The sequence below is a fragment of the Coenobita brevimanus genome, chromosome 47 (genome assembly GCF_032717465.1).
Source record: "Coenobita brevimanus isolate Jiangsu-jjx chromosome 47, ASM3271746v2, whole genome shotgun sequence".
NCBI lineage: Eukaryota > Metazoa > Arthropoda > Malacostraca > Decapoda > Coenobitidae > Coenobita > Coenobita brevimanus.
Window position 1 is genome coordinate 2,105,001 of NC_137000.1, and position 12,500 is coordinate 2,117,500.

Here is a 12,500-nt window from a genome sequence, read left to right on the forward strand (position 1 = left end):
CTTCTTCCCCTTCCCCTGCTTCTTCCCCTTCCCCTGCTTCTTCCCCTTCCCCTGCTTCTTCCCCTTCCCCTGCTTCTTCCCCTTCCCCTGCTTCTTCCCCTTCCCCTGCTTCGTCCCCTTCTCCTGCTTCTTCCCTTCCCCTGCTTCTTCCCCTTCCCCTGCTTCTTCCCCTTCCCCTGCTTCGTCCCCTTCCCCTGCTTCTTCCCCTTCCCCTGCTTCGTCCCCTTCCCCTGCTTCTTCCCTTCCCCTGCTTCGTCCCCTTCCCCTGCTTCGTCCCCTTCCCCTGCTTCGTCCCCTTCCCCTGCTTCTTCCCTTCCCCCTTTCTCTGCATTTCCGAATCTCTCTCTGTCACTCCCATTCCCGTTTTCACTCATTCATTCACTGCCAAACTCCCACTCCCACTGCCACTTCCTCTTCCACTCAGTTTGTCCTCTCTTCACCCATTCTCTCTCCCTTTCCACCTCCCTGTCCCTCTCCCTCTCATTTTATTGTCCCTCGACTTTCGTCCCCACTCACTGTTATGCTCACTCTCACCCACACCCTCTTCAATGTCTCTTACTCTCTTTACATCTTTATTTCCCTCTCGTTTTCCCTCACCCACACTCTCAAATCCCACCCTCGACTCTTCTTCCTCGAGTCTCCTTCTTTGTGTGCCTCATGTCCGTCTCCCTGTCATTCTTCCTCACCCACATTCTCACCCTCACTTTTACTGTTTTTACTCTCCCTCAGTATTTCATCATCTGCCTTTAATTCTCCCTCACCCACAGTATCACTCTCACTCCCTCCCTCCCCCGCTTCCTCTCCCTGTCCTCCCTCACCCTTATCTTCACCCTTTTTCCATTTCCCTCCCCTTAGTCTCTCCCCTTCCTCTTCCTTCCTTTGACTTCCTTCCTCCTACAGTCTCTCCTGGCCCTCTCCAATCTCTCTCCCTCCTCCCCTTTCTTTCCTCTTCCCGCCACGTCTCCCTCCGCCTCTCTCTCTCTTTCTTAGTCTCTTTCCCTCCACTCGCCCAAGCTCTTTCTTCCCCATCCCTTCCATATTCTCGCTCTCTCTCTCTCTCTCTCTCCTCTTCTCTTCTCTTCTCTTCTCTTCTTGTCTCTGTCCCTCACCTTCATTCTCTTCCAGTTCCACTTACCTCTTTCTTCTTCATTTTCACCTCCACCCCATCCTTCCTTCCAATTTTCTGTCTATTCTCCCTGTTCCTTCCTTGTCGATTTTCTTCCCAGTTTCTCCACATGTACCTCTCCCTTAGTTTCGCCTCTCTGTCTCCCCATTTCCTCCCCTCCCCCACTCGTTCCTGCACTTTCCTCTCCCTCTTCTCCTCCGTTCCTTCCAGTTTTCCTCCACCTTCCCCTGCCCGGCTGAGAGCACATGATTTTGACTCCTTACATCTCCCCTTCCTTCTCCCTCACTCTCACTCCCCCACTCTCCAACTTTCCTCCGCTTCTCCCCTCCCTCTCCAGCTTTCCTTCGCCTCCCTCCTACCTCCCTCCATTCCTTCCACTTTCCTCCGCCCCTCCTCGCTCATGATGGTGATGAGGCGGAGGCATCAGGTGGCTGGAGGAGCGGCCTTTGTGCGGGTTCGTCCTATTGATTAGTCGGCTCGCCAGCTCCCGCAAGCACCTGCCTTGCCTCGCCTCGCCTCCCTGCTCGCGTGTCTGCTTACCCATCCTACCTGGACGAGGGGTAGAGTTACAGGATGTGCGTAGATGAAGGGAGAAGAAGCTACTCTCTACATGGTCTCGGCTCCCACCCCCGCTTGCCTACCTACTTACATGTCCGCTTGCCTGCCTGCTTACCCATCCTGCATGCACGAGAGATTGCGTTACAGGATGCGCGTACAGTAGATGAAGGAAGTTGCAGTTTGAGATAAATACTACGTCCACGCTTTTTACGTGGTTTCGTCTTCCCTTCGTGCTAGCTTGCCTACTTGCCTCCCTGCTTGTCCATCTGCTTGTCCATCCTGCTTGTAAGAGGGATAGTGTTACAGAATACGCGTAAATGAAGGAAGATTTAGTGACGGAATGCACGTACAGTACAGTCAAGGTTAAGAATCGCTTTACGCATTGTCTGTTAGTTTGCTTGCTTGCTCATCCTGCTTATTCACGGAAGCAAGCGCGAATGTCATTGCAGAATACGAGTTGATGGGGGGAGGGGAAATGACAAAATACATATAGAGCTGCAGTCAATAGTTCCTTTACATTCTTAGCACAGTCTCAGCCCACCTCCCCACTGCTTGCCCATCCTGCATATACACGGAAGCAGGCGGGAATAGAATTACAGGAGTTGTTGGAGGGCGAGGAAGTGACCAAATACAAGTACAGTGGGAGATAAAACTGTCTTGCATACCTTGAAGAGTGACACATAACAGAAACCTTATTTACGAACCCAGGCCAAGGTGAAGAGAAAAGGACATAGTAAGAAAAGCCTAGAAAAAAATCCTCGCTGCACTGTAAGGCTTAATTAAAACGCATTCACGGTATGATTAAGTTACCCATGTTACGCAAGTTTCCATTTTTTTTTGTTTCTAATTTAAGTCCTCCTAGATTCTAGCGCGATCGTTTTACAAAATTGTGCAAAATGTATAAAGTTAGATTAGGTGTCTAGGTTAATGGTGCATGTTTGAGTGTGTTTGTGAGGCTGGGGGAGAATATTGTGGCGTGTGGGGACGAAAATACAGAAAATGAGGGACGAATTTTTATGAAAATGTTGGGGAGTAAACATAAAAAGGGGAAATGGTGTATGGAAATTATAGAAGAAAATTATACAAGGGTCAAGTGACAGAAATAGAAGATGGAGAATAAAGAAAATGGGACGATGGCATGCGAAGAAGATGGAGAAAATTTTTAAAATAGAAATGACTGAAAAAGGTGATTGAGAATAAAAAATAATAAAAAAAAAATTACAAAAGGGAAGGAGGAAATGTGTAAAAGGGAAATTTCTACTAAGAGAGAGAGAGAGAGAGAGAGAGAGAGAGAAGAGAAAGATGATGTATGAAAAAATGTAGAATAACCTAAGCATAAAAATTGCGAAGGTGATTTTTTGCAACAATGCAGGTTAAACATGAAAGGGAATGATAATAAAAAAAAAATGACGAGCCCAAAAGAATGGAGATTAAGTTCGAAAAGGAAGATGGTTTTAGAAAATAGGATGGAGAATGGGCTTAAAAGGAAGATGGGAGGGGAGGAGGAAAATAATATAGAGATAGAGGACAGAGGAAGATTATAATGTTTACAAAGACGATAGAGGAAGATGATTTACAAAGAGGAGATGATGGAAGAAGATGATTTACAAAGAGGAGATATAGAGGAAGATGGTTTACAATGGGGAGAGATAGAGGAATATGATTTACAAAGAGGAGAGATAGAGGAATATGATTTACAAAGAGGAGATGATAGAGGAGGAGGATTTACGAGTACAAAGAGGAGTGATAGAGGAAGATGATTTACAAAGAGGAGATGATAGAGGAGGAGGATTTACAAAGAGGAGATGATAGAAGAAGATGATTTACAAAGAGGAGATATAGAGGAAGATGATTTACAAAGAGGAGATGATGGAAGAAGATGATTTACAAAGAAGAGATGATGGAAGATGATTTACAAAGAGGAGATGATAGAGGAAGATGATTTACAAAGAAGAGATGATGGAAAATGATTTACAAAGAGGAGATATAGAGGAAGATGGTTTACAAAGAGGAGAGACAGAGGAAGATACCTTCATTTTCTTTTCAGTTTGGTGTTCTTCCTTCATTTTCTTTTCAACATCCATCATTTTCTTTTCAATTTAGTGTCCTTCCATCATTTTCTTTTCAATTTAGTGTCCTTCCATCATTTTCTTTTTTCAATTTGATGTCCTTCCATCATTTTCTTTTCAATTTGATGTCCTTCCATCATTTTCTTTTTTCAATTTGGTGTCCTTCCTTCATTTTCTTTTTTCAATTTGATGTCCTTCCATCATTTTCTTTTTTCAATTTGGTGTCCTTCCATCATTTTCTTTTTTCAATTTGATGTCCTTCCATCATTTTCTTTTTTCAATTTGGTGTCCTTCCATCATTTTCTTTTTTCAATTTGATGTCCTTCCTTCATTTTCTTTTCAATTTGATGTCCTTCCATCATTTTCTTTTCAATTTGGTGTCCTTCCTTCATTATCTTTTCAATTTGATGTCCTTCCTTCATTATCTTTTCAATTTGATGTCCTTCCTTCATTATCTTTTCAATTTGATGTCCTTCCTTCATTATCTTTTCAATTTGATGTCCTTCCTTCATTATCTTTTCAATTTGGTGTCCTTCCTTCATTATCTTTTCAATTTGATGTCCTTCCTTCATTATCTTTTCAATTTGATGTCCTTCCTTCATTATCTTTTCAATTTGATGTCCTTCCTTCATTATCTTTTCAATTTGATGTCCTTCCTTCATTATCTTTTCAATTTGGTGTCCTTCCTTCATTTTCTTTCAAGTTATTTTTGCATTTTGTTATTGATATTTGAAAGGATTGAATAGTTTATTAAAAAAAAGATTAATAAGGTGTTGAATGAAAAATAAATAGCTAAGGAGAAGAAATTAGGGGAACTCGAATTGGGGACAAGTCAGAGTAAACGTCCTTCCTTTTTTTTTTTTTTTTTTTTTTTTTTTTTTACGGTAGTCAGGCAAAAAAAAAAAATCAAGTGTATAAAGCTAAAAAAAAAAAAAGTCCTAAAAGAGAGAATAAAAACGAGAGAATTCCTTTTGATATTCTTAGACGGAACGAAAAAAAAAAAAACAAAAAAAAAAAAAACGAGGTCACAGGAGCGTATTACTATAGTTCGCTTCGGAGGTTTCATGACGCCATTTCCTCAGCGATTTATTTTCCAAAAAAAAAAAAAAACGAAGAAAAAATAAGTCGTAGGAAAGTATCACAATTTATAGTTCGTTTCGTAGATTTCGTGACGCCATTTCTTTAGCGATTTATATTGTGTTTTTCTTTGATATCCTCTGTTATGTTGATAAAAAATGAGTCGATATTAAAGGGAAATAATAAAACATACCTGAGAATATTCATCAGCGGCAGGTAAACTAAATTGCCAAGAAATAGGTGTTGCGAATCCTCCTGTATCACTGTAGTTCGTATTCTTGTCGGTAAAGGATGCTCCCTAACACCTCCTTCTCAGCGATTTATTTATGGATATGGATGGTTAATAGCCTTTTGTACATCATTTATGCAGAGTATGGCGATATTAGAAGGCTTTATATAACACAGGCAACGACAGTAAGGTGTAATGAAAAAATAAATAAATCGCTTAGGAAAAGTGTTAGGGAGCTTCCTCAACTCGGGGTAACTGAGTCCAAGCAGTTTAATTCAGCTGTCTGGTTTTGCATGGGTGGCGATGCTGTTCCTGTCGGATTCTAGAAGTTTAGTCATTTGTAGAGAGAGAGAGAGAGAGAGTCAGCAAGAAGCACAAGTTTAAAACATTAGTAATATAAATCAAATGAAAGGGAATGTTTATGAGAGAGAGAGAGAGAGAGAGAGAGAGAGAGAGAGAGAGAGAGAGAGTCAGCAAGAAGCACAGGTTTAAAACATTAGTAATATAAATCAAATGAAAGGGAATGATTATGAGAGAGAGAGAGAGAGAGAGGAAATAAGCTAAATGACCTACTGAATAATGCTCTCTTCTTATAGTCTTATATTGTGCGTAACTCTAGAGCGGCCTCAAGTAATGGACAGAATAGTGACTGAAAACTTTACCTAACCCCCAGAAGCCGGAAAAAAATCTCCACAGCTGAATAAAATCGTCTGGGGATAGCAAAATAAATTAAGAAATACATATGATCATTTGTAGGCAGCAAAGAAGAGAATTTAAAAAAAAAAACAGCTACACAAAAATGGCAAAATATGTAAGGGAAAAATATACGATCGTCTCTTGGTAGCAAAAAGAAAATAATTAAAAAAAGCTCAATAAATTCGTCTGGGGGTAGCAAGAAGAGATGAAACACGTCTTGGGCTTGAAGGGGTTAAGCTTGGACTCGATAAGGCGTCTTTGCTAACGGCAGTGAGTGAGCGGATGAGCGAAGGTGAAAAATGGTGGTGCTTCAGGCCTCCTCACCCCGGCATCAGGTAGGGTGGAGAAGGGGAGGGTTGGGGGAGGGAGGAGTGCTGGAGAGAGAGAGAGAGAGAGAGAGAGAGAGAGAGAGAGAGAGATGGGGGATGGGTTAGCGGTGGCAGGAGTGGATTACTGAGGAATGAAAAATGGCCATGAAGTAGGTGTGTGGGGGTAAGGTCGAAGGTCATGGGATATTGAAGGCTTTAAGAGTCGAGAGAGAGAGAGAGAGAGAGAGAGAGAGAGAGAGAGAGAGAGTCTATGCAGGTTGGTATGCCTAGAGGGGGGCGGAGGAGAGGAAGCCGAGTGAGACAAGAATAAGAAGAAAAAATAAAATAACAAGGAGAGAGAGAGAGAGAGAGAGAGAGAGAGAGAGAGAGAGAGAGTAAGGAAGAAATGAATGAAAAAAGTAAACACGGAGACACAAATTTAAATCATTAGTAATTTAAAGCAGATGAAAGGGAAGTCATTATAAGAGAGAGAGAGAGAGAGAGAGAGAGAGAGAGAGAGAGAGAGAGAGAGACACACAGACAGACAGACAGACAGACAGACAGACAGAGAGAAGCACAGTGAGTAAAAAGAGAGAGATAGGAAATGGTTGTAGGGGAAATTGAATGACGAGGGGGAGGACAGCAGAAAAAAATAAAAAAGACCAAGAACCAAGAAACGAAAGAATAAGTGCAATAGAAATAAGAGGGGTAAAGAAAACGGATGTAGGGGAGACTAAATGAAAGAGGGAATGTAACAGGAAACAGCAGATTGGAAGTAAAAAAAAAAAAAAAAAAACTAATATGCATAAGAAAGAGAGACAGAAGAGAAAAGCGAAAGAGAAAATGTAAGAGAAAAAGAACAGAGAAACGAAGGAAGAGACATAAAGAGAATAAGAGTGGTAGTAGTAATAGTAGTAGTAGTAGTAGTGGTGGTGGTGGAAGTCGAGTAATAGTAGTAGTAGTACTGTACTAGTAATTATTGTTGTTGTTGATGTTGTAGAAGTAGTAGTAATAGTGGTTGTCGAGTAGGGGTACTAGTAGTAGCAGTAATAGTATTAGTAGTAGTAGTAGTTGTTGTTGTTGTTGTCGTTGTAGAAGTAATAGTAGTAGTTGTAGTACCGGTAGTAGTAGTTGCAATCACAGGCTCATCTGAACATAAACCAGGTGGACTGGAGACCAAAGCTGCCTTTATTCCTCAGTCCACCATCCTTCATTTGGAGGATAGGGATTGTAGACGTTTGTGCAGCCAGGCAGCTCCACCACATGGCTACTGTATATGTGCCACCACGTGTGGCGCCACCCTCCATCACCGTAAACAGAGTAAATTATTGGATAAGGAAGTGCATGTAAATAAAACAAAACGAAAGAAAGATATATCTATATATCTATATCTATTTATATCTATCTATTTATCTATCTATCTATCTACAGTATATATCTATCTGTCTATATCTATCTATCTGCCTACCTATCTACCTATCCATCTATCTATATATTTATATATATATGAGAGAGAGAGAGAGAGAGAGAGAGAGAGAGAGAGAGAGAGAGAGAGAGAGAGAGAGAGAAATTTGCGTCATCAGAAGCGTAAGAATCTGGGACAAGACTACTCAGTCCCAGTATATAGAGTGAGAGTGACCTGCCTCACTTGCCCCTGAGTGGCATTATGTAAGAAGTTACCCTCGGCCATTCCTCGGATATAAACCCGTATACAGGCACAGTCCAGCTAAAGCGTCTCAGCCCACAAAACCACCAGGCGTCATTTGGTTATATGGTTACCAGCCAACGTAGTAAATGTTTTCTTCGGTTGCAGGGAACCATTTAGCTTGTCATTCAGTGTAGAATCCCCCGAAGCAGCACTGCATCGAGTGAGTGAATGGTGGGCGCCCTCTCCTACCACACTTATTCAGATTACTCAAAAATAATCTGTAAGTGAGACGGGAAAGCAGACTGAGCTAAGAAAAGGAGAACGGGGTGTAAAAAGATTAAGATGAAAGGAAAAGGAAATGTACGTGAACGAATGAAACGAGAAGGAGAAGGTATTGGAGAAGAAAAACGGATATTGAGAGCTATGAGTCGAAGGAAAGGTGTTACAGGAAAAATGAGGTCGGGACAAAGGAAGTTGATATGATGGAATTAAATGTGTGTGTGTGTGTGTGTGTGTGTGTGTGTGTGTGTGTGTGTGTGTGTGTGTGTTAAAAAAGCGAAGCGAGGTTGAAAGATATTTTGGGAGTTTAATATAAGGGCTGTCAAAGAGAGAGAGAGTTTGTGAGTGGAAGTTAAAATAAGAGTGTGGGAGGAGAGAGAGGGAGAGAGAGAGAGAGAGAGAGAGAGAGAGAGAGAGAGAGAGAGAGAGAGAAGATGAAGAAGAAGTAGGAAGAAGAAAAAGAAAAACAGAAGAAGAGAAAGAAGATGAGAAGAGGAAGAGCAACAACAAGAAAGATATGAACGATAAAGGAAGAAAAAGTATATATGTAAAAAAGGAATGGACTCAAATTAATTTCTTTGACTCGAGGTGCCCTTTGCGAAGCTTAAAATGATCCTCTTGCGACAAATATAATAACCAGAATTTCATGATGCAGAACACATACAAAACTCATCTTAAATGTCGGGACCAACTGCCTAGCCCCGGGCGCCTACGCTCCTCATGGGACAATGTAGGATTGGATGATGGATGGTTGATGAATTTCATGATCTATCTATCTATTGCCAGAAGCCTTAATCCCGTGGCCACAAACAAATCGCCTCCATGTCGCCCTGTCCGCCGCCATGTCACTGCCCTGCTCCCAGCTCACACCCCCCTCTCTCATACACCTCTCCATCCCTCCATCTTATCCTTGGCCTTCCTCTCCCTCTCCTCCCCCTCCACCTCATTCATACACACTCTCTAAGTGGAAATATAAGTGGATTTATTTTACAAGAGAGCTAGGTTCTGAAAGGAGAGAGAGAAAAAATAGATCTGGATTTTCTGTTGCAAGTGAGGGAAAGCTTCTACTGTGCTTATCTTTAGAGCAGACGTATCCCCAACACATCCTCAACTCACCTTCTCAGTGTGTGCCAAGTGCCAACACATCCTAGCACACCTTTTCCATGTGTTTCAGGAGTCAACACATACTTAACACACCTTTTCTATGTGTTTCAAATGCCCACAAATCCCAACACACCTTTTCTATGTGTGTCAGGTACCAGCTCATCCCCATACACCTTTTCAATATTTGTGCCAAGTGGTCACAAATCCCAACACACCTTTGCCATGTGTTTCAGGAGTCAACACACCCTTAACACACCTTTTCCATGTGTGTCAAATGCCCACAAATCCCAACACACCTTTTCTATGTGTGTCAGGTACCAGCTCATCCCCACACACCTTTTCAATATGTGTCAAGTGCCCACAAATCCCAACACACCTTTTCTCTGTGTGTCAAGTGCCAGCAAATCCCAACACACTTTTTATCTGTGTGTTTCAAGTGCCATCTCATCCCCACACACCTTTTCAGCATGTGTCAAGTGCCAAAACATCCCGAACACACCAAGCCTCCCTGAACACCGATCTTGATTCCTCGGTTAAGTCGTGAATACATTATCGCGTCACCCCAACACCGGCTTATCCCCATCTCATCGGCAGATTTCTGGTGAGAGAGAGAGAGAGAGAGAGAGAGGGAGAGAGGGAGGATGTGTGTGTGTGTGTGTGTGTGTGTGTGTGTGTGTGTGTGTGTGTGTGTGTGTGAGAGAAAGTGTATGTGTAAGAGTCTGATTGAGAGAATGTAAGCGAGACAAAGAAAGTGAGTAAGAAAGAGAAAGTGAAATGGTTGAAACAAGAGGAACACGAAGATTAAAGTGGAGGGTCAGGAAGAAGGGGTAAAAAAAAAAACAAGAAAAAAACAAGAGCAAGCTGCATCGGAAAATTTTAATCACTGCCACCTTTTCTCTGCCTCACGTCACCACTTGTCTTTCTCCTACACCTCAAGTCCTCGTCCTCGTCCTCGTCCTCGTCCTCGTCCTCGTCCTCGTCCTCCTCCTCCTCCTCCTCCTCCTCCTCCCCTGTAATTGTCCTTCTTCCCCTTAACTCTTCCTCTCTTGCGTCCTCTAACTTGTCTTTCACAGTTTCCAGACACTCTTCCATCTCCTGACTCTCTCTCTCTCTCTCTCTCTCTCTCTCTTCATCGACGCCTTGACCCTAGCGTGACCTGTGTATGATGGATTTAATATATTGTGCGTAACTAACAATTAAGATGCTGATGATGCCTAAAAGATAATGAAGGTAATTAAGTAGTTCACCTTTGAGGGATAGGTAAATGGATAGACAGGCAGCCAGACTTGCTAAATGTCATACGGATCGACAGACAAGGAAAATATGGGAGACAGCAGACAGGCAGACGGGTAAACAAACCGCTTAGAGAGACAGACAGACAGACAGTTTTGCACACACACACACACACACACACACACACACACACACACACAGAGGCCAGCAAGCAGACAAATGGACAAACGCCCAATCAGACGAACACACAGAGGAGGAGACCGAGACAGACCGAAATAGAAAGAGCGAGAAACAAAGGATGCTTCGGGAGGAGGAAAAAGTGAAAAAATACGAAACGAGACGAGAAAGAGAGAGAAAAAAAAAAGCAAATGGCAAGGAGCGGAGGAACAAAGAGAGGAATGGGAAAAAGTGAGAGAAAAACACTGTTAAGATGAATGGAAGAGGAGGAGGAGGAGGAATTGGGGAAGAGGAGAAGAAGAAGAGGAGGAGGAGGTGGAGAAGAAGAAGAACAAGAAGAGGAGGAGGAGGACGTGGGGGAAGAGGAGAAGAAGAAGAGGAGGAGGAGGAAGAAGAGGAGAGGGAGGAGGAGGAGGTGGAGAAGAAGAAGAGGAGGAGGAGGAGGAAGAAGAAGAAGAAGAAGAAGAAGAAGAAGAAGAGAAAGAAGAAGAAGAGAAGAAGAAGAGGAGGAGGAGGAGGAGGAAGAAGAAGAAGAAAAAGAGGAAGAGAAGAAGAAGAAGAGGAGGAGGAGGAGGAAAGAAGAAAGGGTGGAAGAACGTAAAAAGAGAAAGAGAGAAGCGATTAGTGAAGAGGGAAAGGAAGAGGAGGAAACAGAGTCCATGAAGAGAGAGAGAGATGAATGGAGGAAACGAGAGAAGGGGAAGGTAGGGAAACGGAGAGAGAGAGAGAGAGAGAGAGAGAGAGAGAGAGAGAGAGAGAGAGAACAGCAAGAGATAAGACTGGAGGATTTATAGGTGGCAGGAGGCAGATAGAGGAAGGAGCACCATAGCGAGACAGAGAGAAGGAATATGGGGAAGGAGAAAGACAGAGAAGGCATTGAAGAAGAATAAAGAAGTGGAAGATTCTGGAAGAGGCTATGAAGAGGAAAGAACATTAGTGAGACAGACAGACAGGCAGACAGACAGGCAAAGAAAGAAACAGAGAGACAGACAGACAGACGCAGAAAGACAAAGTACCGTATGTGCAAAGTTTGGTTAATATGGTTCTAGGACAACTGCCCCCTGAACAATTGCCCCCCTGAACAATTGCCCCCCTGAACAATTGCCCCATGAACAATTGCCCCCCTAAACAATTGCCCCCCTGAACAATTGCCCCCTGAACAACTGCCCCCCCTGAACAACTGCCCCCCCTGAACAACTGCCCCCCTGAACAACTGCCCCCCTGAACAACTGCCCCCTGAACAATTGCCCCTCGAACAATTGCCCTCCTGAGCAACTGCCCCCTTGAACAATTGCCCCCCTGACAACTGCCCCCTGAACAATTGCCCCCCTGAACAATTGCCTTCGCTAAATATCACCTGAATCACTGTACATAGGGTCGCAAGTGTCTAACCTAGCCTAACCTAACCTAGCCTGACCTAATCTTCAGTGGGAGGCAAGTGTCCTGGAGGTAATTGTCCGGGGGGTGGTTGTCCTGCGGGGGGGATTATCCATGGGGCAGTTGTTCAGGGGCAGTTGTCCTGATACCGGTTAATATGTACACACACACACACACACACACACACACACACACACACACACACACACACACACACACACACACACACACATACAGAGAGAGAGAGAGAGAGAGAGAGAAATAATAATTATGTACTTGGACAGACACAGATAGATAGATAGATAGATAGAAAAAAAAAAGATTGAACGGGAGAAACATTAAATAAAAGAAACCTATATAACGAGGAAACCTAAGTAAGAAAAAAGAAGAAAAAGATATTGGGAGAGGGAAGAGAGAGGAGAGAAAAATATGGAGTAATGAGGAAGATATTTAAGTTGATATGAAGAGAGACGCAACATAAATAAAACAGATTATAAAAAAAAAAATAAGCTGAAGGATGAGAGAGAGAGAGAGAGAGAGAGAGAGAGAGAGAGAGAGAGAGAGAGAGAGAGAGAGAGAAATGAAATGGCAAGAATAAGAAATAAAGAGAGGGCGAGGG